We start from the raw sequence: 27,800 nt of genomic DNA on the forward strand, positions 1-27,800 counted from the left end.
TTCGCGATATGCCTTCCATAATGTGCTAGTGGATGGCTGGATGCAAATCAGGTGCAACACGTGGAACAGAGGTGCGAAGGTTCGTCGAAGGAGGTGTGCATGCCAAGTTATGCGTGAAAACACACTAAAATCTTTTATTTCAAATATAACCATATTCCAATTAGAGCTAAACGAAGACTAGAAGATAAACTACAACTTGACCAATATTAGAAATATTACTTCGCCTACGCGAGTACCTACTCACTTATTTCGAATATAGCTTCATATAGCTGCTCGCCCTTTGTTCCAGAAAGAGTTTTGGGGTGATCATTATCAACGTACTTTAATGGTCGAAAGACAATAACCATTTATGAACATCCGTTGTGAGATAAAAATAGATTTTTCAACACACTTGCTCGTAACGTGGATATTATGGAACCGAGTTTAGGCTCATAATCCTAAATATTAAACGCCTGTGGTTTTTTAAATTTTAAATATATTACTTTCCAGATGCCAGGAACTTCTTACATCTGAAAGCGGCCCCATTTTAGTGCACTTTCTACTATGTCGGTGTCAAATTGGTGAGATTTATTATTTCATTGGCACCGGATCTTCTGTACATAAGCTTATCTAGTGACCTATAGATACCATGCAGTAATAGCTACTAAAGTGAAGTAATCAGGTTGATTAAACACGGCTACGATCTCAGGCAGGTACTTGTTGATTCTCGCGCCCTTGCTAAACGAATCGCGGCCTAATATTTGGTAAATTGCTGGTTTATACCGTTGAATGTACACTTTTGTATACGAACGAGGCGGTCCGTTTTCCTTTTGAATTTATGGAACTTTTATTTCATATCCCATTGAAATAAAACGATCGATTGCTAAATGGATCCTACCGGGATTCGCACCCAGGACCGCGGCTTAGAAAGCTGGGTCGCCACCTACTAGGACAGACAGGGGGCCTATTTTTGAATTTCGAATGCACGAATTCGTCGTTCGAAAGTCTGTGGAAAATGACGAAATGCTATTTTTTAAAAATACGGCTACTAATTATAAATCTAGTGGTATTGATCACTCGTTTTCGATTCTGTTAGTAAAATTTAGGTAAACCGTTAGTAATAGTAACTAGTGGAGATATTATTGAACGAAATTCACGAAATCGAATGATCGACATTCAGAAATCGGTTTCCTGGTCGTCAAAAATACGTCCGCGGAATGTAAGTACATAGGTAGGTAGATACCTATCAAGTGCAAAGGTGCCCATAAAACTTGCCGTATACCACGATTGATAGCATTGGTCATGGTCAACCTTTGAGCAGCATCACAGGTCCTATTTATTGAGAAAATAGAGAGCTGAATTACAATAATTAGCAGACAAGATACCAATACTTCCTCTCAATTCATTATTTCTAAATGCACTCTCTCGCTCCGACTTTTTTATTAGAGTGTGCTCGTCTAAACCTGGCTTAACCTCCTAAGTCCTCCCGTACCAAATTTTGTACATAATAAAAGTGGCCCTTCAGTCCCAGCTATAGGTAAGTTATTATAGTAATAAACGCCGACAGTACATATTTTGGTACAAAATGTTCCGGGGCCCCGTGCTCAAATTTGAATGTTCGCGGGTTTTTTGTGACAGTCCATAGAGTTTATGATTACACTTTTTAATAATTTGGCAGCTGTCAGTTGTCAAATTGGACATTAGTTGTCAAAACCACGTGAGAGAAAGATTGACAATGGCGGCTGCACGACGTAAAGGTAAGTTTAATCTTGTTAAATCTTGTGAATCATTGTTGTTTTCATTGTAATTTTGTTGCTAATGTGTTAACTAAAGATGGAAACTTAAAATAAATTGTAAATTTTAAACATTCATACTAGTTAGCAGTTTTACGTGGCAGTAAAATATTTTTGTTCAATTTTTTGCACTTTCGGTCTCTATGACATGTGTTACTTTTTTGACTATTTTGATATTTTTTAACTTCTTTTACAGTCCTGAAAGAGCAAGATATACTCGAATGTCTTGATAATTCCGAGTATGAAGACGACGTCGATGATGGTACAGATGATGACGAGTTTTTGCCAGTTAATCGAATGAATTCTGAAACTTCGAGTAGTTCTGCATCGGAATCATCATCCGAAGACAATTCGACATCTCAGGTCAGTCAGAATGGAGATCGGAATCGTGGCCGTGGTCGAGCGAGAAGCAACCGAGGACGAAGCGGTCGAGGAGGAAGCAGCCGTGAAGCAGAGGAAGTTTGTAATACCTAAAATTCTATAAACAACTTAATTTTTTATATAGTTTTATAAGTAAAATATCCATATCATGTGATTGATGATTAATAAGACACGACTGATGATTGTGTAATATTTTGTTTGTTTATATTGAAGTTTATGGTGAAATTGTATGAAAAGGTTTCTAAACTTTATTTTAGTTATAGTATTTCAATTAAAACATGTATGTTTCTGAATATCTGCTTATTATTTTTCCTTACTATGTTTACGATTTGAGCTACAACTCAAGCCTCATGTACATTTTTTTGAACAAAATCAGATCAGATTCAGACCGAAAGTGCAATTTTTTGTACAAAAGATAGGTCTATTCAATTTGTGCCATCGTGGTCTTTATACAACCTACAAACATATATAAAAGGTCCCATGTCTATACCGGTTCTAATTTTGATGCTACGAGGCAAAGTATGTCCAGGACTGACAGCAAATCTTTATTATGTACAAAAAAATGTACAAGCGGCGTCTAGAACTTCAATGTTTAAAAAAAGCTGGGTCTTAGGAGGTTAAAGCCAGGTTTAGATGAGCAAGTTCTTGCTGCAATAAGTTGAGCAATAACTTGCGTTTTTGTTTACACTACATGCAATTTTTGTAGCACAAGTTACATCTGCAAGCTGACAGACAAGTTCTTGCTGGAAGATTTTGCAGGACTGTTTAAATTAGCAATAACTTGTGGCAACTTTTGTTGCATCAAATCGTTGATCTGTTTAGACTACCTGCAATTTTTCTATCGCAAGTCTCTTTTAGAAGTTATTAGCAAGATCTTCCTGGCAAGTTCTTGTATACGTGTTTAAATGGGACAAGTGTGTTGGCAATTATACCACAAGTATTTACAAATTAAAAATAGCTCTCATAGTAAAATGCGTGCAGCTGCGGCGATAATAGTAGTCCTGGGGAAGAAAACACGGAAGAATCGAAAGTGGGTAAAAAATTGGATTTTAAGACGAGATGTTATAGGAATACAACGCAATTTATTAATGGAACTACGAAAAGAAGAATCTTTCTAAGTAGTATAAAAACATTGTAAGAATGAGTGAAGAAAACTTTAATATTTTGCTTGAAACTATTAAACCAAGTATTGAAAAACAAAACACCAATATGAGGGCTGCTATACCTATTTGCTCGTGTACACTTCATTTGACCCTTGACCGCTTTTACGTTGTTGCTCTTTTTTTAATTCTTGACCAAATTGGGTTTTAAAATTTTGCAACTTTTTGTTAATTTCAATATCCGTAGTATTGAATTCTACGGCTAGATTGGCCATAGCTGCATTTTTCTTAATTTTGTTTCGGTAAGCTTTCCTTCCCATAATTCTCCATGTTGCTCATAGTGCGATATCAATTTGACGACTTCATCACGGGTCCAAATTTTTCTATCCGACATGCCAGCAAGAAAACTTTATTCCGTCGACAAAATAAACACAGAAGTTATTGCAGGGATATCTAAAATGTGTTTACACGTTGTACTTGCGGCAAGTGTTGCAAGTTGTAAAACTTGCAAGAAGTCAACTTGCCGCGACTGTTTACATATGGGCGGATTTTTATTTTGTTGTAGCGTTTTGAAAAACTTATGTTTTTATAAATGTTGTTAGTTTGCATGATAATAATTGTTTTTTCGTGTTCATTAGTCATTCATCTACATAAAATTCAATGAAATTAATAGCATTTTTGTAAGAACTGAGAAAAAAATTAACTTTAATCGGTGTTTCTGGAGCTGGGTGATCCACTGAGTTACAAACTTACTAATGTATAAAAATTACAAAAACAGACGTATATATGTGAAATCTTTTATTAATATTAGAAATCAAAACAAAATGAACTTAAATTTAAAAAAAAACAGTAGAATAAACACAAAAGAACCCTCTAAAAATCACTTTTACATATACATTGTGGTCAAAAAACTTCAAAACTTTTTCGTAAAAACATAAAAATCTGTAGAAAAATTAACTATAAACTCCTATTAAATGTAAAGAAGATGTTAAATTTATATAATATCATACTCACAGGTAGGTAAGGCAAACAAAATCTTATAAAAATTTAAATTTACATCTAAGAAAATGCTAGGACAATTTCTCAGTGGAACGTAACATAAAACTAAGGGTGCGATTAACATGGAGCTAATTTAACTACGTCAAACAATTAAGCAAACTGTTTTTTACGTGGATGTTAATCTCTCAAATACGAAAATAAAAAATTAACTGAGCCCTTTTCAGAAAAAGTGTACATATTCAGTGTCTTCAAAATATTAACTTTTTGGACTCATTTTACGCCTCACGTATTGAGGCCGAAATTGAGGCCCTTAATTTAGTAATTTGTTTTCTTTGTATATTGCATCACATTCATGAAAATAATTAAATTTCCATATAAAAGAGTGACGATATTTTTTTTTAATGTAATATGATATGAAAATATAAATGTGTACTTATAACGCGGCTTTATCGTTCCACTGAGTTACTTTTTCATCCACTGAGAAACAATATTTCTCAATGGAACGTAACGGTTACGCCTTTGAGAAACAAAATTCTGGTTGTAAATTAAATTATACAAACTCTTCCCATAAACGTTATATATTATTAAAATAGATAAACTAACTAGTAAAATGAACAGGTAGTTTCTTAATAAAATATACAATATACCTTCGAAAACGTAGTCACTATGTGGAACTCAGAAACGGACCTCTAAAACACGCTCGAACAAATACTTCCTTCACGAGTTGTGGCGTGCGACTGACAACAAATAACCAATATGGCGTACACGGCAAGACATTATTATGTTGCCAGAATAAAAAATAACCTACCACTTTAGTAGTAAAATAAGTAAATATTGACGAAATATCTCCGTAACTCAGTAGGATTTTCCACAGAGCTACTTTTTGTGGTTTATGTTTGAAATGATTTTTTAGTATTCTAAAACTATTTTTGATAGATAAAGCGTTCTTTAAATTAGAAATTAATGTACAAAGAAATATTTAAGTAAATAAAAACATATTGTTATGATACAAAAATAATATTTTAACGCCTATGAAACATAAGTACTTCATGGTAGGACATGGGAAAAACAACACTTTTGTTGACTTCAAACAGAAGTTTTTATTAAAAATATGACTAATATTCATTCAAAACTAATAATTTCTGAAAGACAATTTATTTATTTATGCATAAATATCAAATGCCTGTAAAAAAGTGATATAGAATTTGTGCAATCTTTGTCAGAAGAGGTAGGACATGCCAAATTTGGTACCATACAACAAAAAAAAAATTTGCCCATATGGACATTACATTGCGGAAGTATTGTTCTGCAAGTTTTATTGCTCGTCTAAACGTGCAAGTTGATCAAGCTACGATACCTAATTGCAGAAATTACTTGCCGAGTCTATTTTTCGATGTTTACACGCAGAGCTTGCAGCAAGCTAGCGGAAGTTGAAAAAATACAGAAGTTAGCTGTTTACACGACGCAAGTCACTCGTGGAAGTCAACTTCTGCAAATTTAATTGCTAGTCTAAAGCCAGGTTTAGACGAGCAAGTTCTTGCTGCAATAAATTGAGCAATAACTTGCGTTTTTGTTTACACTACATGCAATTTTTGTAGCACAAGTTACATCTGCAAGCTGACAAGCAAGTTCTTGCTGGAAGATTTTGCAGGACTGTTTATATTAGCAATAACTTGTGGTAACTTTTGTTGCATCAAATCGTTGATCTGTTTAGACTACCTGCAATTTTTCTGTCGCAAGTCTTTTTTAGAAGTTATTAGCAAGATCTTCCTGGCAAGTTCTTGCATACGTGTTTAAATGGGATAAGTGTGTTGGCGATTATACCACAAGTATTTACAAATTAAAAATGCCCGCTCATAGTAAAATGCGTGCATCTGCGGCGATAATAATAGTAGTTGGGAGGAAAACACGGAAGAATCGGAAGGGGGTAAAAGATTGGATTTTAAGACGAGATGTTATAGGAATACAACGCAATTTATTAATCGAACTACGAGAAGAAGAACCTTCACGGTATAAAAAAATTGTAAAAACCGGCCAAGAGCGTGTCGGGCCACGCTCAGTGTAGGGTTCCGTAGTTTTCCGTATTTTTCTCAAAAACTACTGAACCTTGTAACGTAATACGTTACATTCTTAAAAAATAAACATTTAAAACTACTAAATTACCTAACTAAAAATACTACACTACTAATAAACTATATTACATATTAAAATATACAACAATAATGTCTTAAAACTACGTATTTACAAGTATAAAATCATCATCACGCTGATTGATTTAAATATGTCGCGCCGCGGTAAACATTCACTCCCAATAATGTTCACATTCGCGAGTGCATGAATGAATGCACGGGTCGAGGCGCTGTGTCATTGCGCCCATCACTCACTCGTCCATTTTTATCTTTGGAGTTGAGTGGAACGCACGTCGTTAATTATCGATCTCTGCTACGGATCAGATACCAATCGAAATTCGTAATCGAATTTAACTGCGTCCCTACGTGTTCCTCAACTTATTAAATTACTGTGGTGTTTTAATTATGCTTAATAGTGTACCCCGAATTGGGTAAGTGGATATATTTTATTTGCTAGCTGCCTAGAATATCGTAGTGCTATTTTATTGCTTTGGAATTTTATCATGCACATTGAAATAGTAACTATTCCATAGCCACTATTTAAATATGCATAGGTACTCATTTAATTAAAGAAGTAATCTTCCTAATTATATATTTGCTCATAGTCATTGTGACCTTTTGTCAACCAACCCTCCATTTTGTGATAAAAATAATAATTGCATTTTAATTTCTCATTTTCTTAATTTACATTGCCTTTTTGTAATCTCCGTATCTGAATTGTGAATTTCCACGGCAACACAACTACTCTAGTGCTTTCCCTCTTGCCGTTGGTGTTCACAAAGGCTTATAAACCGTTTCTAACGCTTGGTATGATGGCGCGTTCCAGGGTCCCAAGTCCAGAGTGACTTCTTTTGGCTTCCTGCTTGCCGCCCGCCTGCCGTATTGCTTCTGGCCGCTTTCCCCGACTCAGCGCCACGCAGATTCGAGCAGCGCTGAACTCAGCGCCGATCAGAAAAACGGCGCCTACCACCTCGGCATCGTCAGGGGAGTACTGTGGCTACAATCGACTAGCGGAATCCGATCTTATGTAGTATTTTCACGAACCACGACTTTTACCCATCTTACCGGCTGAGCTAATCATGGGAATAAATATTATTTTACCGTTCTTCTGACTTCTCATTTATAATTCCTCATACCTAACGAGACGATAGGAGTTAGAACGCTAGAGAACGCGACACTGGCGCCCAACGTGGGGCCGAAACCAAAACGAAAGGGCAACCTGGCTCACTTTTAGATTTGAGCGGTCCTTAACATGGCCAAATTGGGTGTTCTGTAGTGGGTGAGTATCGGGTGCTTACCACATCCGAGCACGGTTTGTGCATTTTTGCGTATTTGTGGCTACGCAGTTTGGTCGATATGGTTGAGAGCCAGCAGTCACCCATTTTCAGGGGCTGTTTTTTTTGTTTCGGGCTCTCATTTTTGGGCCATATCGACCGTGGTACACCGATTTGGTGGTAATTTTTTTGTGATTATCGTGCTAGCGGAATCCGATCTTATGCGGAAGCCAAAAGAAGTCACTCTGGACTTGGGACCCTGGAACGCGCCATCATACCAAGCGTTAGAAACGGTTTATAAGCCTTTGTGAACACCAACGGCAAGAGGGAAAGCACTAGAGTAGTTGTGTTGCCGTGGAAATTCACAATTCAGATACGGAGATTACAAAAAGGCAATGTAAATTAAGAAAATGAGAAATTAAAATGCAATTATTATTTTTATCACAAAATGGAGGGTTGGTTGACAAAAGGTCACAATGACTATGAGCAAATATATAATTAGGAAGATTACTTCTTTAGTTAAATGAGTACCTATGCATATTTAAATAGTGGCTATGGAATAGTTACTATTTCAATGTGCATGATAAAATTCCAAAGCAATAAAATAGCACTACGATATTCTAGGCAGCTAGCAAATAAAATATATCCACTTACCCAATTCGGGGTACACTATTAAGCATAATTAAAACACCACAGTAATTTAACAAGTTGAGGAACACGTAGGGACGCAGTTAAATTCGATTACGAATTTCGATAGGTATCTGATGAATACTTCCCGATTCGCCGGATTCCTGTTTTGCCGGATTCTTGTTTCGTCGGATTCTTATTTCGCCAGGTTTTTTTGATTAAGAAATACTATAGAAATATCGCGGCTTTACCTATCTATTAAATAAAATGCAGACACTTCGTTACATTAATAAAAAATATCTGGGCGACCGAGCTTCGCTCGGTTTTATTTTAATAAATCATACAATAAATAAATATACAAGAATTGCTCGTTTAAAGGTATATTTATTTTATTTGTTATTCAATGTTACCTAATCAGATTACATTTAAGATAATTGGCATAACCTGTTTAAACATTCTACTACTGTTATTCTTCCCTCGACGTAGTCATTGACTATGGCCCTTTCTTGTCGATATCTTGACATGTTAACTCGACGCAACTGTGTAACATCGGGGCAATGTAGCTGCATTTTTCTTATAACAACATCTTGCTGCTGTGCTTCGGCTCTGAGTAACTGTATAAATTGAAAGAGGGATGGTTTTTTAGGGATCCTATGGTTTATTCTGTTATTCCATCCCTCGACGGCGTTGTTGGTTCTGAATTCTTCCTCACTAACGCAAAACAATGAGCTCGTAACTTTACGCATCCAGAAATTGAGGAAGTAATTATGGAACTGGACTATTGGATTCAAGTTTGATAACGATTCCGAAATCTCCATATAAGCTACTGGAATATCTTCCTTGGGCAATAATGCCAGGCGTGTGCATAATTTGGTATACACTTTTCCTTCTTCAGTCCCTACCAGACCTAATTCCTTCGCCATTCTCCACAGAGCTTTCTTGAAGTGAAAATAACATCCGCTCACAATAACACCTGGATATTCCGCTTGCAAGCCATTTATTGTGGCGATTTCAAAATCGCATTTATATTTTTTTACATCGAGGGCAAATCTGTGCTTTAATATGGAAAATAATCTCTTATATGTTCTTTCTTCTTTATTGGGAAGGAGTGCATATATTATTGGCACAAAACACGTTTTTTCCGGTAACTTGCTTAAGTTTGCTAGTAATATATATAACTGCAAAAAAGGCGGTGGTGTAACTTTAAACGTACCATCTCCAAAATACTCCGTTTCTTTAGACATAACATCTAGAGCAGATGGCGAAGCAAATATCAATATTTTGTCACTACTACCGTCGTTGCAAATTAAAAAGCTCTCAGATAGCACATCCGGAACCACCACTTCCTCTAAAGTTTTAAAAGTACATTTTTCGACTCCAAGCGACTTATTGCGTGCATTATATAAGCATGTTTTATGTTTTTTCCAGCTGGGAATAAGAGAAAAATCGAATTCAGCATCACACTCTTCCACCAAACCTTGAAGAGTATTCTCATATATTGGCTTTACTGGACCCAAATTCTCGCATACCTTTCGCTTCAACACGTTTATGTGAACCTCGACTTCCCGTTTCATGAATTCTGGCTGACAGCTATGGTTGGATTCTCTGATTACTTTATCGTTTTTATCCAAAGTAATTGAAGTTGAGCACAAAAGCCTGTTCGAACACCGAAAATTTCTTGAACCACTTTTATTTTCTTTTTCGAAATTATATTTAAATCCTCCCCGTAGTAAAATACTCTTAGGACGCCTTTTACTATCGATAAATACTATCTTGTTAGTTTCGTCAGTTTCCATTTTCAATCAAAATTTGTATTGAATGCGTATAAGTTTATTTAACGTACCTATTTTGCTTCACCAAGACATTGAAAAGAAATGACATGAAAACAAATGAATATGAATCTTAGACAACGAGGTAAGTATTTAATTAGTGTCCAAGTGGCCAGTACTTCAGGTTGTAAACATATACATTGGTCGCAAGAATCCAAATATCATTTACTTGAGGTTTTAAGTACAGAGTCTACGTGCTTTAACTTAACCTGGTTACGAATCTCCGGTTTCGTGCGAGGCCGAAGGGGTTAAGCATAAGATGAATAAATCGTTGCGAATTAAAAGACGCTTTTCTCCCATTACAACTTCATAAGCTTAAGAAGTTCTTATTCGCAACTAATTTCCGGTAATAAAAAAAGTTATCTTGATTCTCAACTGGTTGTTAACAAAAAATAAACATTTTTTATTTACACCTGGTTGCGAATCGCAGTTGAGAAAACGGCCGGAAGCAGATCAATTCATACAATAAGAAAATATAACCACATGTTTCCTTTACCTGGGTGATTTTATTGTATATTAAGATTTCCGACGAAACAAGAATCTGACTAAACAAGAATCCGACGAAACAAGAATCCGGCAAAACAGGAATCCGGCGAATCGGGAAGTATTCTATCTGATCCGTAGCAGAGATCGATAATTAACGACGTGCGTTCCACTCAACTCCAAAGATAAAATGGACGAGTGAGTGATGGGCGCAATGACACAGCGCCTCGACCCGTGCATTCATTCATGCACTCGCGAATGTGACCATTTTTGGGAGTGAATGTTTACCACGGCGCGACATATTTAAATCAATCAGCGTGATGATGATTTTATACTTGTAAATACGTAGTTTTAAGACATTATTGTTGTATATTTTAATATGTAATATAGTTTATTAGTAGTGTAGTATTTTTAGTTAGGTAATTTAGTAGTTTTAAATGTTTATTTTTTAAGAATGTAACGTATTACGTTACATATACCGTTCGTCGCTCCGCGTCCGTTGTGTCGCGTTCTCTAGCGTTCTAACTCCTATCGTCTCGTTAGGTATGAGGAATTATAAATGAGAAGTCAGAAGAACGGTAAAATAATATTTATTCCCATGATTAGCTCAGCCGGTAAGATGGGTAAAAGTCGTGGTTCGTGAAAATACTACATAAGATCGGATTCCGCTAGTCGATTGTAGCCACAGTACTCCCCTGACGATGCCGAGGTGGTAGGCGCCGTTTTTCTGATCGGCGCTGAGTTCAGCGCTGCTCGAATCTGCGTGGCGCTGAGTCGGGGAAAGCGGCCAGAAGCAATACGGCAGGCGGGCGGCAAGCAGGAAGCCAAAAGAAGTCACTCTGGACTTGGGACCCTGGAACGCGCCATCATACCAAGCGTTAGAAACGGTTTATAAGCCTTTGTGAACACCAACGGCAAGAGGGAAAGCACTAGAGTAGTTGTGTTGCCGTGGAAATTCACAATTCAGATACGGAGATTACAAAAAGGCAATGTAAATTAAGAAAATGAGAAATTAAAATGCAATTATTATTTTTATCACAAAATGGAGGGTTGGTTGACAAAAGGTCACAATGACTATGAGCAAATATATAATTAGGAAGATTACTTCTTTAATTAAATGAGTACCTATGCATATTTAAATAGTGGCTATGGAATAGTTACTATTTCAATGTGCATGATAAAATTCCAAAGCAATAAAATAGCACTACGATATTCTAGGCAGCTAGCAAATAAAATATATCCACTTACCCAATTCGGGGTACACTATTAAGCATAATTAAAACACCACAGTAATTTAATAAGTTGAGGAACACGTAGGGACGCAGTTAAATTCGATTACGAATTTCGATTGGTATCTGATCCGTAGCAGAGATCGATAATTAACGACGTGCGTTCCACTCAACTCCAAAGATAAAAATGGACGAGTGAGTGATGGGCGCAATGACACAGCGCCTCGACCCGTGCATTCATTCATGCACTCGCGAATGTGAACATTATTGGGAGTGAATGTTTACCGCGGCGCGACATATTTAAATCAATCAGCGTGATGATGATTTTATACTTGTAAATACGTAGTTTTAAGACATTATTGTTGTATATTTTAATATGTAATATAGTTTATTAGTAGTGTAGTATTTTTAGTTAGGTAATTTAGTAGTTTTAAATGTTTATTTTTTAAGAATGTAACGTATTACGTTACAACCTATCAAGTTCAAAACAATTTTTGCTGCCTGCTTTTTGCTGCTAGATTAGCTGCAGCGAAATCCATTGAAATGACGTATGACAACCAGTTAGCAACCCTAGTACTTCAATGGATTTCGCTCGCAGTTAACGATCCTTGTTTATTAGGGTACCCCCTCTACATGTAAAGTGGGGGCTGATAATTTTTTTCATTCCAACCCCAACATGTGATATATTGTTGGATAGGTATTTAAAAATTAATAAAGGTTTACTCAGAGCCCGACACGCTCTTGGCCGGTTTTTTTTCCTAATTTTGTTTCGATAATCTACACTTTGTGTCCCATAATTATCCATGTTGCTCATAGTGCGATATCAATTTGATGACTTTGTCACGGATCTAAACTTTTCTATCCGACATGCCAGCAAGAAAACTTTATTCCGTCGACAAAATAAACACAGAAGTTATTGCAGGGATATCTAAAATGTGTTTACACGTTGTACTTGCGGCAAGTGTTGCAAGTTGTAAAACTTGCAAGAAGTCAACTTGCAGCGACTGTTTACACATGGACATTACATTGCAAAAGTATTGTTCTGCAAGTTTTATTGCTCGTCTAAACGTGCAAGTTGTACAACCTACGATAATTGCAGAAGTTACTTGCCGAGTCTATTTTTTGATGTTTACACGCAGAGCTTGCAGCAAGCTAGCGAAAGTTGAAAAAATACAGAAGTTAGCTGTTTACACGACGCAAGTCACTCGTGGAAGTCAACTTCTGCAAATTTAATTGCTCGTCTAAACCTGGCTTAAACCTGTGCCCTATACCACAAAACTTACAATTACAATTTGACAAGTGTCAAGTTACAAATTTGTCATAATACAAGCGTGTGTACCACAAAATTTACAAGTTACATATTTGTACCGGAAAACCCCTACAAATATGTAAATTGTAGCAATATTATAATCTACAATTTATTGTACCACAAAACTTTACATACGTTACATATGTTTTCCGGAAAATGTACAAATTTGTAGCTGACAATTGTTCTGTGCTACATTAAATTGTAGTAACAATTATACATATATGTAGAATTGTAACTACAAATTAACAATTCTCTCAATGCTTGTCACACCCTCTCACAGTTTTATATTATACGAGTCATTATCATTAATTGCAATATAATTAAAGTATAATAATTTATAAATTATTTAGCGACCTACTCTGTGTGCTAAGAAATGTTTAGTTCAAGTAGCAGTGATTACTGAAGAAGAAATAAATGTGAGACGTCCTCGAATATATCGAGAACGTATAAATTTAACTACGACCATACTTCCAATCCTTGTCCGATATTCCAGAATCATTAATAGTTTTCGTTATATCTTTCCATTTATTTATTTTTACTTCGTGCGTCAATTTATCACTAAATTTACCAAACAGGATTTCTTTATTTTCATTTATGAGGCCTAAAACAGTTAGTTTGTCTTGTAGGTTCATTGTAATCTCAGACGTAAGTACGTAATAGGTTATGTCCGTGGATACTCGTATATCGATACCTATTCCACTAAACATATATATATATACCTACAAGTATAATTTAATGCAATTCTACAATTCTAACTATCTTCAAACTCAAAGAGGCGAAATAAGTTATGACATAATTGTAGTTGTAACATTACAATTTTTCACCTGTATATTTATAAGTTAACAATCCTACAAATATGTAGGTGTCGTGACAATTTTTCACCTGTATATTTACAAGTTTACAATCCTACAAATATGTAGCTGTCGTGACATACCTTTATTCTTTGTGGTACGCTTTAAAAAAAGTGAAATATTTGTTTACCGCAAATTGTAACCATAACATATTTGTAATGATTGTGGTACATTTTTTTGTATACAATTTAACAATTTTGTAGAATTGTACACTTGTAAAGTTTTGTGGTATAGGGCACTGGCTTTACATTACAAGTCAGTACAGCCGGTTCATAAGTCACCGCGAATGCACTTCTCCCGTCATTATGCTTGTGAACTAGAGAGAAAGTTCTATCATTTATTGTCAAATACAGAAATAAAGAAATACTGTGGGATCCCACGAATAATCGGTAAATGAACATCGGTAGACGACATTCTAATGAATTTTCTGTATTGACCTGACCAATAAACTCTTGACTTCGAAGAATAGGTACTTATTATATTTTTATCACTGTTTCTTCTTTGGTACAAATTAGATAGCCAATATCGTTTTGTTTTTTGGATAGCAATAACTTAGTAAAACAAGTAGTGAAGCATACGCGACCTCCATATCAGGCATTTTGACGGACATGGGAAACGAAATGGACGGAGCACACATGAACAGAGCGCTCGCCCCGTAGCTGTCATGTAACTGTTGCTACACGTTCGCTTTGAACGATAAATTACAAGCAAACGTTACTAGTCAGTCGCCACCTTTAGTTTCTACTAGAATCCGAATAAGCCTCAACATCAACATTGAGCGGATAAATGCGTTTTACTTTGATACGTCAAACGCAGCCCCGTGTTGCAAATGTTGCAATATAAAGTATTTTTTAAATTAAAAATGCCGGCTGCAATGTTAACGGCATCAACACAATTAGTAATTATGGTTTCCTTTTGTAAATTCATGAATTATGGTTTTTGTTGTACCTATCCAGATTAAATTGCGAAAATGAAAATGCATTCACTTCTGCGAATGGCATAGTTTCCAGTCGACCTGACAAGGCATTTTGCGTATTTATTCCTCGTTTACAATCATTTAATTAACAATTCAACGTTTCACATTGTTAGTATTAACAATGAGAATAGAGTCTTATATAGTCTACGAAGTTATATAGGTCTTTGGTATCTGGCGGTGTTCCGGTTTTTTGCCCTTTTTTAACCGCCGCCCAAAATGTCAAAGAAAGGTGGTTCTCAATTCGTCTGTATGTTTTTTTTTTAATGTTTGTTCCACGATATCTCCGTCGTTACTGGACCGTTTTTGAATTATTTTTTATTGAATGTATATGCATACAGATTGGTCCCTTTTTTGTCAGAACGTAGTTCTGATGACGTGACGGGATTCTGGAGAAATCGAGGGAACTCCTCAAATCTGAAAGGCATACATATGGTGATTTTTGTGTTTTTATAAGAACAGCATGTATTTGCGTACGGAACAGTGACATTTGGTGCAGTGGAACTGCTGATTATGGTCAGAACGGAACTCCTCAAATCTGAACGGCACACTTATAGTGACTTTGGTATTTTTATAAGAACAGCACGCATATGTTCGCAGCACGCAGTTCAGAACAGTGACATTTATTTGTTATGTTTGTTAAGCATATTGAGTTTTCAAGTCAAATTATGTCAAGCTACGATTTCTTATAATCGGATTTATGAGGAATTGAGGAAACTCCTAAAACCTTAACGGTATAGGTACGTATATTCATTTGTGTTTCCATCAAATAATTAAAGATTTATATTAAAAGCAGTTTAAAAAAATACCTCCTACACATTTCTACATAATCCAACATTCGCAAGTTGCAAACCTTTCACCAGAACCCCAAAGGCGGCGGTTTTTTTTCTTAAAAATTATACTGGTTCTTATTGCCTATTCGTCTCATAAAATGCCCCACTATTATTATGGTCTTCTCTTTTGAAATAAGTATTTTTAGACCATTAAAAACAGTCTCCCTGTGTATGTCCACAATATATGAACACGGATGAATGAATGACTGGGTAATAGTTATATAGGAGTATGAGAGTGAATGAGTACTTCAGGTAGGTAGGTACGTAGATTAATTGTAAATACATACAATATATTCATACGCTCTACCCAACCCAATTACATCTTTTACTACACGTAGGTATTGGCAACTTGCGTGACAGAGTAGCACTGACTGTCAAAAATCTCTCAAAAATACACATCATCTTATTCATATTCATATTCATATTCATATTCTTTATTAGTATTAATCATACATTGTCATGGTTACATAAGTTCATAGTAGGTATATAAACAATATAAGTATGTCAGAGATGTACAACAATAAATATATAACTAGGTATTATTTTAAACAACAACAAAAAAAAATGAATTGATAATTAACTGATAATTTTATAATAATATATATTTGTTTTCACTACCACCCGTTCCAATACGTTAGGCAAATATCAAAATATAATAAGGAACTACCCCTCCATGAATTCCTTAATTGAATAGAATGCTTTTTCAGTTAGAAAATGCTTGAGTTTTCTAATAAAAATTAGATCAGATGCAGCATCCTTTATGTCAGACGGTAACCTGTTATAAACGCGTGGGCCTATAATTGTGAAGAAGTTTCCTGTTTTTGAGAGTCTATGCTTAGGTATTACTAGTACTTGCGGTCGTCTTGACGACTCGCGCACAGTGCTGGCGGTGGAAAAGTATTTCATGCTTCGCCGGGTTAATTTTGCCACTTCCAATATAAAAATCGAGGGCACTGTTAGGATACGCATCTTAATGAAAAGGTCCCTTGCAGGTTCGTCGTGTGGCACGCGGCACATAGACCGAACGACTTTTTTCTGGATTATGAAGGGGCGGTCACGATCTGCAGCCAAACCCCAAAGGTCAATTCCTTGAGCAATATGGCAATGGAAGTAAGCATAGTAGGCCGAGAGCAGATTACTCTGTGACAGGGAGCCTTTGAGCCTGGTTATGGCATAATAGGCAGAATTCAACCTGGAACAGAGGGAATCGATGTGTTCCCGCCACTGCAATCCACTATCCAGAGTGAAACCCACGAATCTAGCGCAACTCACGGCCTCTATGTTGGTGCCTTGAATTACTACAGGGGCTAAATTCGTAGTCCTATATGTGGTCAATGAGAATTGAAGAATATTAGTTTTTTCAAGGTTTAGCTGCATACCGTTCGCGGTAAACCAATGTGAGAGCTTCATTATTACCGTTTCAATATTGGCGCGGAGCTCACGTTCACAGTCCCCGCTCACTATGGCACAGATATCGTCTGCATACATAATGAGCTGTGTGTGAGAAGACAAGAATGGCAAGTCGTTCATTAGTAATAAAAATATTGTGTTTCCAACGTTGGACCCCTGAGGAACTGAGCGATCACCAATATTACCTGGTTCTGAAGCGTCACCAGCCACTTCTGTCCTCTGGGAACGGTTGCTCAGGAAGGAAACAATGAGATCTAGGGTTACCCCACGTACACCATAATGCTCAAGTTTCGCTGCTATCAGTTTGTGATCCACAAGGTCAAAAGCGCGAGATAGGTCAAACAGTATGGCAGCGACTCGTTTTTTGCTTTCTAGTCCGCCTAGCACATTATTTATCACCTCGCGTGTTGCTCCCACCGTCGATCGGCCAGCTTGATAAGCATACTGCTGAGGGCATAACGATTGATTAAATCTGAAGAAATGCATCAACCTATCGCAAATTCCCACCTCAAATATTTTGGAGATCGCGGGCACCAACGATATCGGACGATAGTTCTTTAGTTCCGCCCTGCTACTCTTACCTTTATACACAGGTGTTACCTTTATTCTCTTTAAAGTGTCAGGATAAGAACCGTTCGACATTGAGTTATTAAAGTGGTCACATAACAAGTTTAGGAAAGTAATAGGTAGTTTGCGCAAGGCGGAAGTTGGAACCCCATAGACATCCTTGGTGGCCTTTGATTTAATATCTTTTATAATTTTAACCAGCTCTAGTGTCGTAAAGGGAGTCATGAACATAGTATTAGGTACGGATGGTCTGGAGGCGCGCAACAGTCTCAGAGCCTCGGCTACGTCAGGCCGAGCGGGGGTGTCGCGCACCACAGCCAGGTAGTGCTGGTTGAGCGCGTCCGCCAGCTCGCGGTTGGAGCCCTGCGGCCCACACACCGCATGCCGTAATACACTAAAGTTATCTCCAAAATTTTTACCCTTATTTATCGGCATGTCCAACATTAATGCAAGCGGTGGCCGTTAGAACTACTCTGACGCTATAAAATTTATCATGGATATTAGCCCACAAAATGAGGGCAGCACCAGTCGTGCACGTAGCGAATAGCATTTTAGTATTCTTTTGATATGATGTTAGGTCATCTATCCTGACAATAAAAATAGCTTTTCCAAATCGTAAAGCATAACAATGGCTCTACGGCATGAGAAATGAACGGTTTTTGCATACTAATGCATTTTTGCGGCTGACTTTTTGATGCCAGATTTAGCAGTTTTTAGGAAAGAATTACGTGAAATTGAAAATGTTACCTGAATAGTAAATAGGAATCAATGTTTTGATACAATGAGAGGAATTTGCCATGTGAATTTAACAAGTTCGACTTGTTGCGTGTTTATCCGTTTGAAACAAAAGTATTTTAGTAAACGGAATAAATCACAATATTGATGATACAAGTCGAATTTGTACGAAACAATATGTGACATGTTGCTTTTATAAAATCGACTTGTTGATTCAAATAAAATAATACTTGTAGAATGTACTAGTTACAGTCAACAAAATTTAACTTGTAGTTTGAACCAAAGAGCACGTAGGCGCTATTTTAACCAAAAAAGAATTGTGAAACGAACAAGAAATCTAATAGTTGTTTTTTCTCTCAGTGTACTATTACGATTTTCTTTCTATTTCTATATTTCAGTTTCTCTTTTTATATACCTAGCTTACGAGTTTACAACACGCATGTCTTATAAATAAATAAAATAAAATAGCCTTTATTTCACTATACCTTCAACCTGTGTTGCGTGCTTAACACTTACATCTAACTGTATAAACACTTAACTGCGTAAAAGTTATACTTAATTAAATATAGTTTGTTTCACTTTTTTTACTTTATTTTGGGATCCCCTTCTGGGTAAAGGCCTCCTCCAGTTTTTGCCATGTCTCTCGATCTTGGGCTAAATAATGCCATCCCATGCCGGCAGTTCTCTTTATGTCATCCGCCCAACGCTTGAGTGGGCGTCCTGAGTGTCTATCACCACTTCCTGGTCCTCTCCATTCCGTTAAATTATTTCTCCACGCATGTCTTAAGTGACCATTAATATCTCCACTATCTTCAGATCTAACAAACACTAGGTACGTAGAATTTACCTAAATACCCCGTTTAATATTCAGGTCCGACTTAAATGCATAATGTCTGGTCTTAGTTCTTACGTAAACAGACTTGATAAAATAGCCTTAAGGTACATTTCGGATACAAACTACGGCTCACTGTCAGGAATATAAGAATACCGACTTAACTCAAGTTACCGACAACTTATGATCAGGTATAAACTTTCTTTTTAAAAAATCTTGAGATAGGTTTGATCAGTCACATAAATAATAACACAATACAAAGAAAGCAATTCAAATATCTGACACGAATAATAATTTTATTTTGTAGAGCCAAAATAACGTATCTTTACCGTCTTCGAAGAGTACACAGATTATTTGAGCTGTGGCTTATTTTACAATAATGCCAATTGTCGCCCGACAGTGACACTTTGCCGTTCATTCCCTGTTCAACTAGGAATTATTGACGCTGAGTAACTTGTGTTACTTTACAACCCAGAAATAGGCACAAAATTGTCATTGTGAAGTGTCAACGTGGTGAAATAGCTCACTGATTGAACAAACTGGAATCAGACATATGTAACTCCGTAAAGACAGATAAAGTCTAAGAAAAAAACGTACCTCAGAACCATAAAGAAAAAGGTACGGTGGCCTAGATGTCGTTACACCTTTGGAGAACGCTCGGCTGGATGGCGCTAATATTTATATTTGACATTTTAACACATATCGAGCTAAGAATATGGGCCAAATTGTCAACACTGAGGTTCAAAAGTTTTCAGCCTTTATCGAGAGATGGCAGTCTATGCACTGTAAGTACACATTTTACTTTGACAACTCTCTATAATACTCGATCCTCTTTGCTGGAATATACATAGTTTGCTCCACCGAAGCCGTCAGATGCATTACTAGGAGTATTACAGCTCGATATGTATATCCGCAAATAAATGTAAATGTGTTTTTCTCCCTGGATTATTGCAATTTTTTTGGGTCAAATTATGTAAAGTTGATTGTGGCCAATTCCCTGATCTGCGAGACAAAATATTGAAATCCGTTGACAATGCAATACGAGTATTCTGATGATATGAAGCTGATAAGTTATCAAAACAATAGTACATTACTACTAGGGTATGCAAAAACCGGTTAACTTAAAAAACCGGTTAATAACCGAGAGTTTTCCTTCAAAACCGGTTAACCGGTTATTAACCGGTTTTGAAGATTTTTAGTAAAAAGCCGTACTACGCAATAATTACCATTACCTTTAAGAATTCTGATGTTGATAATAGCGTAGCAGGTATTACTTGCACGATGAAGATCATTTTTATCCAGTTTTTGGAAATTTGGTAAATGCGGAAATTGCTAAAAAAGGCTTGTGTGGTTTGAATGTGATTCGTCAGTTGCGTTTTCTAGGCATGTCGCGAAGGTCTACACCTCCCAGAGCCCCTAGTAATACAAGCAATTGATGTAAGAAAACCAAGATCTCCATTTTACCTTTCTTTTAAAAAATATAGTTTGAAATATACAGTAGACTCCGGTTACAACGACGCTCAAGGGACCGCTGATATTACGTCGTACTAGACTAGCCGGATGTCGTACAAAACGAATTTCATTTCTTTTAATTAAAAGTAATATCTACATCTCTATTACTAAAACATTTCAATCAATAGGCTTATTTACAGGGTATTATTATCATCATATACCTTATTTTATTGTGACTTGTTTAGTTAGAAAAGTCCTTTTTAGTATGCGTGCTTGCTCATCATTTGTAAGTAAAGCTAGTTTATACGCAATCGAAAAATACAAATTGGGTTCTATTTAGCTTATAAGATTAGACCCAAGGCGAACAAATTGTTAAAATTTTAAAAGCAATACTCCAAAAAGTTACGTGGCCACAATGTAATCTTGCTACTTGCTGTAGGCAAGACAGGGGGCCGTGCTTGGGTGGAAGTAGCTTTGTTTCCTCAATTTACTAGTAAAACTAAAAACGTTGTCGCTCGTCGTTGCAACCGGACTTGACGGACGGATTCTGTCGAAATGTGTCGTAAAAAGCGGCTGGTCGTTAAAATCGGAGTCGTAATAAACGGATGTATACTTTCATACTATCACATACGAAAACCAAATAAATACCTGTGCTTATGTCGTTGTAAGAGGTTGGACGTTTGGTCTATGCGGAGTCGTAATATACTAACCGGACTCTACTGTATTGTATAAAATGTATAATTGAGTAGACTCGGGACTAATTTTTAAAATAAAATCATTACAGATCATAATGTTGTTAATGAAAAGGAATGAATAAATCTTTATTATTACAAAACATTAAATAATTACGTATTTTTGAACCTTTTAATGCCTAATTTTCCAAATTTTGAGAAATAAATACAGTTTGGGTTATTAACCGGTTAGAGACAATAAAAACCGGTTTTTAACAGAGGCCAAAAAGTCTCGGTTAACCGGTTTTTCGGTTAACCGGTTAACCGGTTTGCACACCCTAATTACTACAGAGGCCGGGACAAGGGGGGTTGCCGGCCGAAGACATATAGACTATATAGGATAGGTCTGAGGCGGGCAACCCCATTTCCCGCCGAGGTATGTATAGTGCTTTTCTCAAACATGGTATGAAATAAATAAAGTCTTCTGAAAATAGTAACTTTGGATGGCTGTATCTCCTAAACGGTGCGTCGTAGCGCAAAAATAATCGAATTTTTGTTCCCCTTTGACACCCCGTATACGCTTATAAAAAAACAAAAAGTTAAAAAAAAATTTAAAAAAAAACGAAAAATTTTTTTTTGTATGAAAACGCACCGAAAATCAAATATTGTCTAGGGCCCGTACCAGTTGCAGTCGGCACGTCTATAAAGCCCCTTATAGTTTTTTTTTTTAATTGGCTAAATACCTGGATGTTATGTCACAATTATCTGTGTTTGGAAAATAAAAAAGAGGACTTTGCCGGCCTTGGCCTGCAAGGTTTGTATGAAATTCCATTATCTATCAATCGTCCTAGCCGCACCTGCAACGTCTTACTTCGCTGCCAATTATAAGGCACATAACATCAATATTTCATACCATGTTTGAGAAAATTATATATTTGTCTGTGCAATATAAAGTACACGAAGGTAAAGTGATAAAAGCTAACATTTTATAATTGAAAAAAAGTGGCAGTAATGCACGCCGCGATACTGCAGCAGCAATGCTGGTGTAGATTGATTCTGAACGATACCTTAAGAGTGCACCTGAGTTTTGAATAATTAAACTCTGTGTACCCGAATAAGTACCAGTATAATATGACCCGGGACTTGTAAACAATGATGTGTTAAAAGAGCTCAGAGTACAATGGTAAGATCTCAGTGAAATAGATGGTGCATTGTAAATTACGGGGCATTATCTGATTCAACAAAATATTATCTTTAGAAAGTTCAGTACTAGCCTGAGCTTTCGTACAAAACAGCAGAAGTCCAGGACCACCCAGTGCATACATTGTACTAGGTTTTTAGTTGTCATAAGTACCTAAATATATATTTATATATTATTTTTTACAAATATGTTTTTTGAAATCTGTCAAATCAACATTTATTAAAACTACTTACATACAAATAGGAATAAAACAGGGGTAAAAGTAAATGTACTACAAATAATAAATAAAACAAATTAAAACTACCTATTCTAAACTAAATTTTTAACAAGCTAAACTAAACTAAAGACTAAATTAATAATTAAGTTAAGTTCCGGCTATCACCTGACCTGATCATCCGTGCCTAAATTAAATAACCTAACCACAAAATTAAAATTTTGAAAAAACCCCCGACTGCGACATAGTAGACCGATTTTCATGAAACATGGCTAAGAACACTCCCGACTAACTCAGCTTTCAGACAAAAAAACTAAATCTAAATCGGTTCATCCGTTCGGGAGCTACGATGCCACAGACAGACACACACACAGACAGACAGACAGACAAACAGACAGATAGACAGACAGACAGACAGACAGACAGACAGACACGTCAAACTTATAACACCCCTTCGTTTTTGCGTCGGGGGTTAATAAAATAAAATAGAAGAAATATAAAGAAACAAATACTAGATGACATCTTTCACAGACCGATCTACCCTCGAATATTTACTTATTCAAAGGTATTCACTTTCATTATACATTTAAGTTTCCCATATAAATAATACAATAATAGTACCTTTTAACAACACCAACTGGTAAAGGCTTACTTTGCTATTCGAAAACAGATAGCAAAATTGCATTTTATCCACAAGAGTTCAAAGTAATTATATACAAATTTTAACTTGATGGCTTAAGCGACTGGTAGAATTTACCTATAAATGATGATTTTGAATCATAAATATTGAATAAATTGATAGATTTGATTCAATTTGATGTTCTATAGTTAGTATTTTGACTATTTCTTTGTATTGGTGTGGTGAAAAATTTAGTGTTTCACTCGGTGGCAAAGTTTGTTTAACCTACGTGCCTTGAAACCCTCGCAACGCTTAAGATTCCACTTTTTGAACCATTCGCTTCGCTCGCGGTTCAATATTGGAATCTTTCGCTTGATCGTGTTTCAATATTGGCACGTGCGGTTTAACAGCAACTTTGCCCCCCAGTAAAACAAATATTTTCACGTTGGGGACTTACTTGTTTTCGCGCATGCCACCCGGTCCAAGAGAACCAGGAGCGATGATGGACTAATTAACTAGTCTATAACTACCGTTTAAAACCACCAACGAATTTCGTCTCCGCCTTGGGTGGTGCTGCAAGGTCACTTTAGCATTCGACCACATACAAATAATATAATATAGGTACCTAGTGGTACCTATATAATGACTTAATGAGGTCCTATACATTGTAGCTGTTTTCAAAGTTACAGGAAATCTCGTGTCTGGAAAGTTATCCGAGTTCAAAGGCTATGAAATCGGTTACCAACACTCTCGGCTCAAATGATCGCCCACTGAGCGGTTTACAAAGCATTTCATTTACGAAGTTTCAGAGGCATTCCGCGAACTCCTTAATATATGGCGTTAGGGTCTCTATTAGAGATGGGCCGAATATGGACTTTGCCGAATACGAATATTCGACCGAACATTCGGTTCAGCTCTTACCGAACCGAACATTCGGCCGAATATTCGGTTACGCCATATTTTTAAAGCGGATGTTCATTAAAACTATTATATGACTGATAATGGTTACGTATGTTACTACAACTATGTTCTTATGAAATAGTGGATAACTAAAACTTAGTTAAAACAACTCTGAACTTTTCTCAACTCTTAAACTACGTTTTTTTTTACACATTTTGACGTATTAATTATCTCTTTAGTAGTTCCTTACAAAGCTACCAAAATAGGAGCTTATTATCCAATAGAATACGTAAGATCTTCATTAGTTCTTTACTTTGTTTATTCGGTATATATTCGGCAATGCAACCGAATTATTCGGCCGAATACGAACATTGAAAAACTTGCCGAATATGCCGAATACCGAATATTTACCGAATATTCGGCCCATCTCTAGTCTCTATACTCTCTATTTCCCTTTCATGTGTGGTGGCCAAATTGTAGGTTGTGCTGTATAGAGCTGAAAAAATAGTCTTTTTAACTGGCTATATTATAGACAATGTTACAGTCGACAAATGTACCCATAAAACCAGTTTTCCTTTTATTTTAGCCAGAATTGGATTTAAATTTTCCATTTGCCATTGCTTTGATGCCACCACACGTAATTATTTCGGCCATTGCCCGAGGCAAGGCACAATGATATCGAGTTTCGATAGGCAATGCGATGGTCCAAGCGTTTTTTCAAGCTCACGAGTAAGAAATGATGAGATGTATCAGAATCAGAGTATTTATTATTCAGAAAGGGGTTTAAATAATAAAATAAAAATAAACAAATAAATATTGGGGACACCTTAGATCAACCTAGCCCCAAACTAAGCAAAGCTTGTACTATGGGTACAAGCGACGATATACATACTTATATAGATAAATACATACGTATATACATATAAAACCCATGACTCAGGAACAAATATCTGTGTTCATCGCACAAATAATAATTATGCTATACTTATTAATTATGTGGGCACCTTATGTTTATGATTACATACCGAGTGAATGTACGCATTGATAGTAATTAAACAAAAATAATTCGGTTGAGTCGGTAGAGGTAACAATAGTGTATGCCTGAATAGTCTTATAGTATTTTTCACCTGGGATGAGGTCTGTGACACTTGAAAAATTACTCATACATGTCTGCGAAATATTTTTGAAGATGTAGGGAATAAATCAAATTATTTTACTAAATATTTTTTGATTTTTTTATGTAGTAACACTTATATATTTTTGAAGAGTTTATTTGTGACGTCAAATAATAATAAACTTATAAAAACTATAAAAGTGTTTTAAATAGATTCCCGTTCCCGTTCACATACGTTCACGATCCGTTTCATGTACATTGCGTTATTTAGAAATAACAACATTTTCTCCCGTATTTCATCGAATTTGTTTTTAATAAGACTGATAATGCTATATTCAAAAAAGTAAAGTTTTAACCAACATATTTTCATTATTTTCCGCCAGAATATAAATGATTTCTCTTTAAATATTTTGCGAATGTAATTCGGATTTTTTTAAAGATTCACCAAAACTCCTGTGCTTCATGAACTACATACTGTAAAGACGATTCGATTTATATAGGCACTGAGTATGAACCGAGCCGTTTATAACTTACTAGCTTTCGCCCGCGGCTTCGCACGCGTTAGAGAGAGACGAGAAATAGCCTATGTCACTTTCCATCCCTTCAACTATCTCTACTTGAAAAATCACGTCAATTCGTCGCTCCGTTTTGCCGTGAAAAACAGACAAACACACAGACACACACACTTTCCCATTTATAATATTAGTATGGACAATATCTATCTTAGTTTGTTTCAAACAACGAAACTGTAGAATTCGTCATCAGTCATTCTTTATTGAGGTCGGGAACGGTGTAAAGGTTATCGAAATTCCGAGAACCGTTCACAAAACCCCCGACTTTATAAAAGTACCTACACGAATAGGCTAGTTTCCTATACTTAAAATATTTTATGCAGTGCACGAAATAAAGCGCCACATAATTAGAAGAAAAATATGGACAGTAGTTATTTTTAAACATAATTTATATTTAATGAGTCAAAGAGAAAGATATAAAGTAAATGAATTGATCGTGACGTCACTCCTCAGTATTTCATAGTAATTCCATATTAGCAAATCGTTTTGACAGTTCATAAAAAGAAGCTGATTTGACTAGTAGGAAACTACTATACTCCCCGGTCTCCTGGTCTTTACAACACACCTCTATGAATGGGTATACGTCTAGTAATATTATCTTATATTTGGTACTAGTTCTCCAGCTGGGCTCTGTATTATCTTATCTAGAACAGGGGTTCTCAAACTTTTTTGTAAATATGCCTCCCTGTTGCCTAAAAGGAAATGTCCACGCCCCCCACCCCTGGGGCCCACCACACATCCTTCACACATCTTAGTATAAATGTTGCTGGCCCTCGCTCCACACTTTGAAACCCCCTAATCTGGAATGTCCGTTTTGCTGTGCCCTTTCGCAGCAAGATAACGCAGTCTATGGACATACCCGGGTCTAAATAAATATGTAGGTACATGATTTTATTATAATGCAACAAATACGTGTAAGCAATGCATGAATGCACTGCGTGTGATGTGACAGAATGAAATAAATAGGTACTAGTAGGTCCTTATTACGCACAGAAAGTATACCTACAAAACCGAGCTTTGACAGCAGATCATGGTCGAATCATGTTATTTTTCGAATCTGTTTTTTATCAAATCTGTGGTAGCACTGGTAGCGCACGCAAAGGGACGTCAAATTGTGTCAATGAGGAGGCACACTGACATTTTATCCCGCCAGGCGGTGCCTGATGTGCAAGTGTCTAGTCATGTCACTGTGATATGTGTGAGAGAGAAATAAATATCTTCTTCTCGCTCTCACGTATGACATTCTTTATCTGTGCAATGGACTAATAAGGTGGCGCCATCTTTGAGTGTGCCTCCTCATTGATACCTACGTAGCATTGCGGGCCGGAATGCCGGAATCGCCCGATCGGATCAGTGTCCGACCTCTGGTTCTGATGTGAGGTATCAAAATTGAGATTAAACCGAGGTTAGTACGGGACCGTCGAAAGCCTGAAGGGTCTGTTAATGAGATACTAATTAAAATGTTAATAAAACTTTGGCAATAAACCGCTTTTAATGGAGTGTGGAGTTTGAAACTTTGTGAAGGATGCGTTGTTTACTTACTTTGTTGTTTCCGTCTGTTGGAAGCAATTCCGTTTTAAGCGGAGCGGAGAAATAAATAGGTCTGAAGACTTATATTGATATTGTAATAATAACTTCGCTGTTTTACAAGTGTCAAAGTTTGAAACGGACGTTTAAGTATGTTATGAGGTGAAGTATTTACTAGGTACCTATTAATCAATATT

General features: G+C 36.3%; 1 protein-coding gene across 1 annotated transcript in view; it reads left to right on the forward strand.

Moving 5' to 3' along the window:
* LOC125235163 (connectin-like) overlaps window positions 1-27,800 on the forward strand; it is a 256,759-nt gene that overhangs the window by 2,967 nt on the left and 225,992 nt on the right. The gene's annotated exons all lie outside the window — the stretch shown is intronic.

The sequence above is a fragment of the Leguminivora glycinivorella genome, chromosome 17 (genome assembly GCF_023078275.1).
Source record: "Leguminivora glycinivorella isolate SPB_JAAS2020 chromosome 17, LegGlyc_1.1, whole genome shotgun sequence".
Lineage (NCBI taxonomy): Eukaryota > Metazoa > Arthropoda > Insecta > Lepidoptera > Tortricidae > Leguminivora > Leguminivora glycinivorella.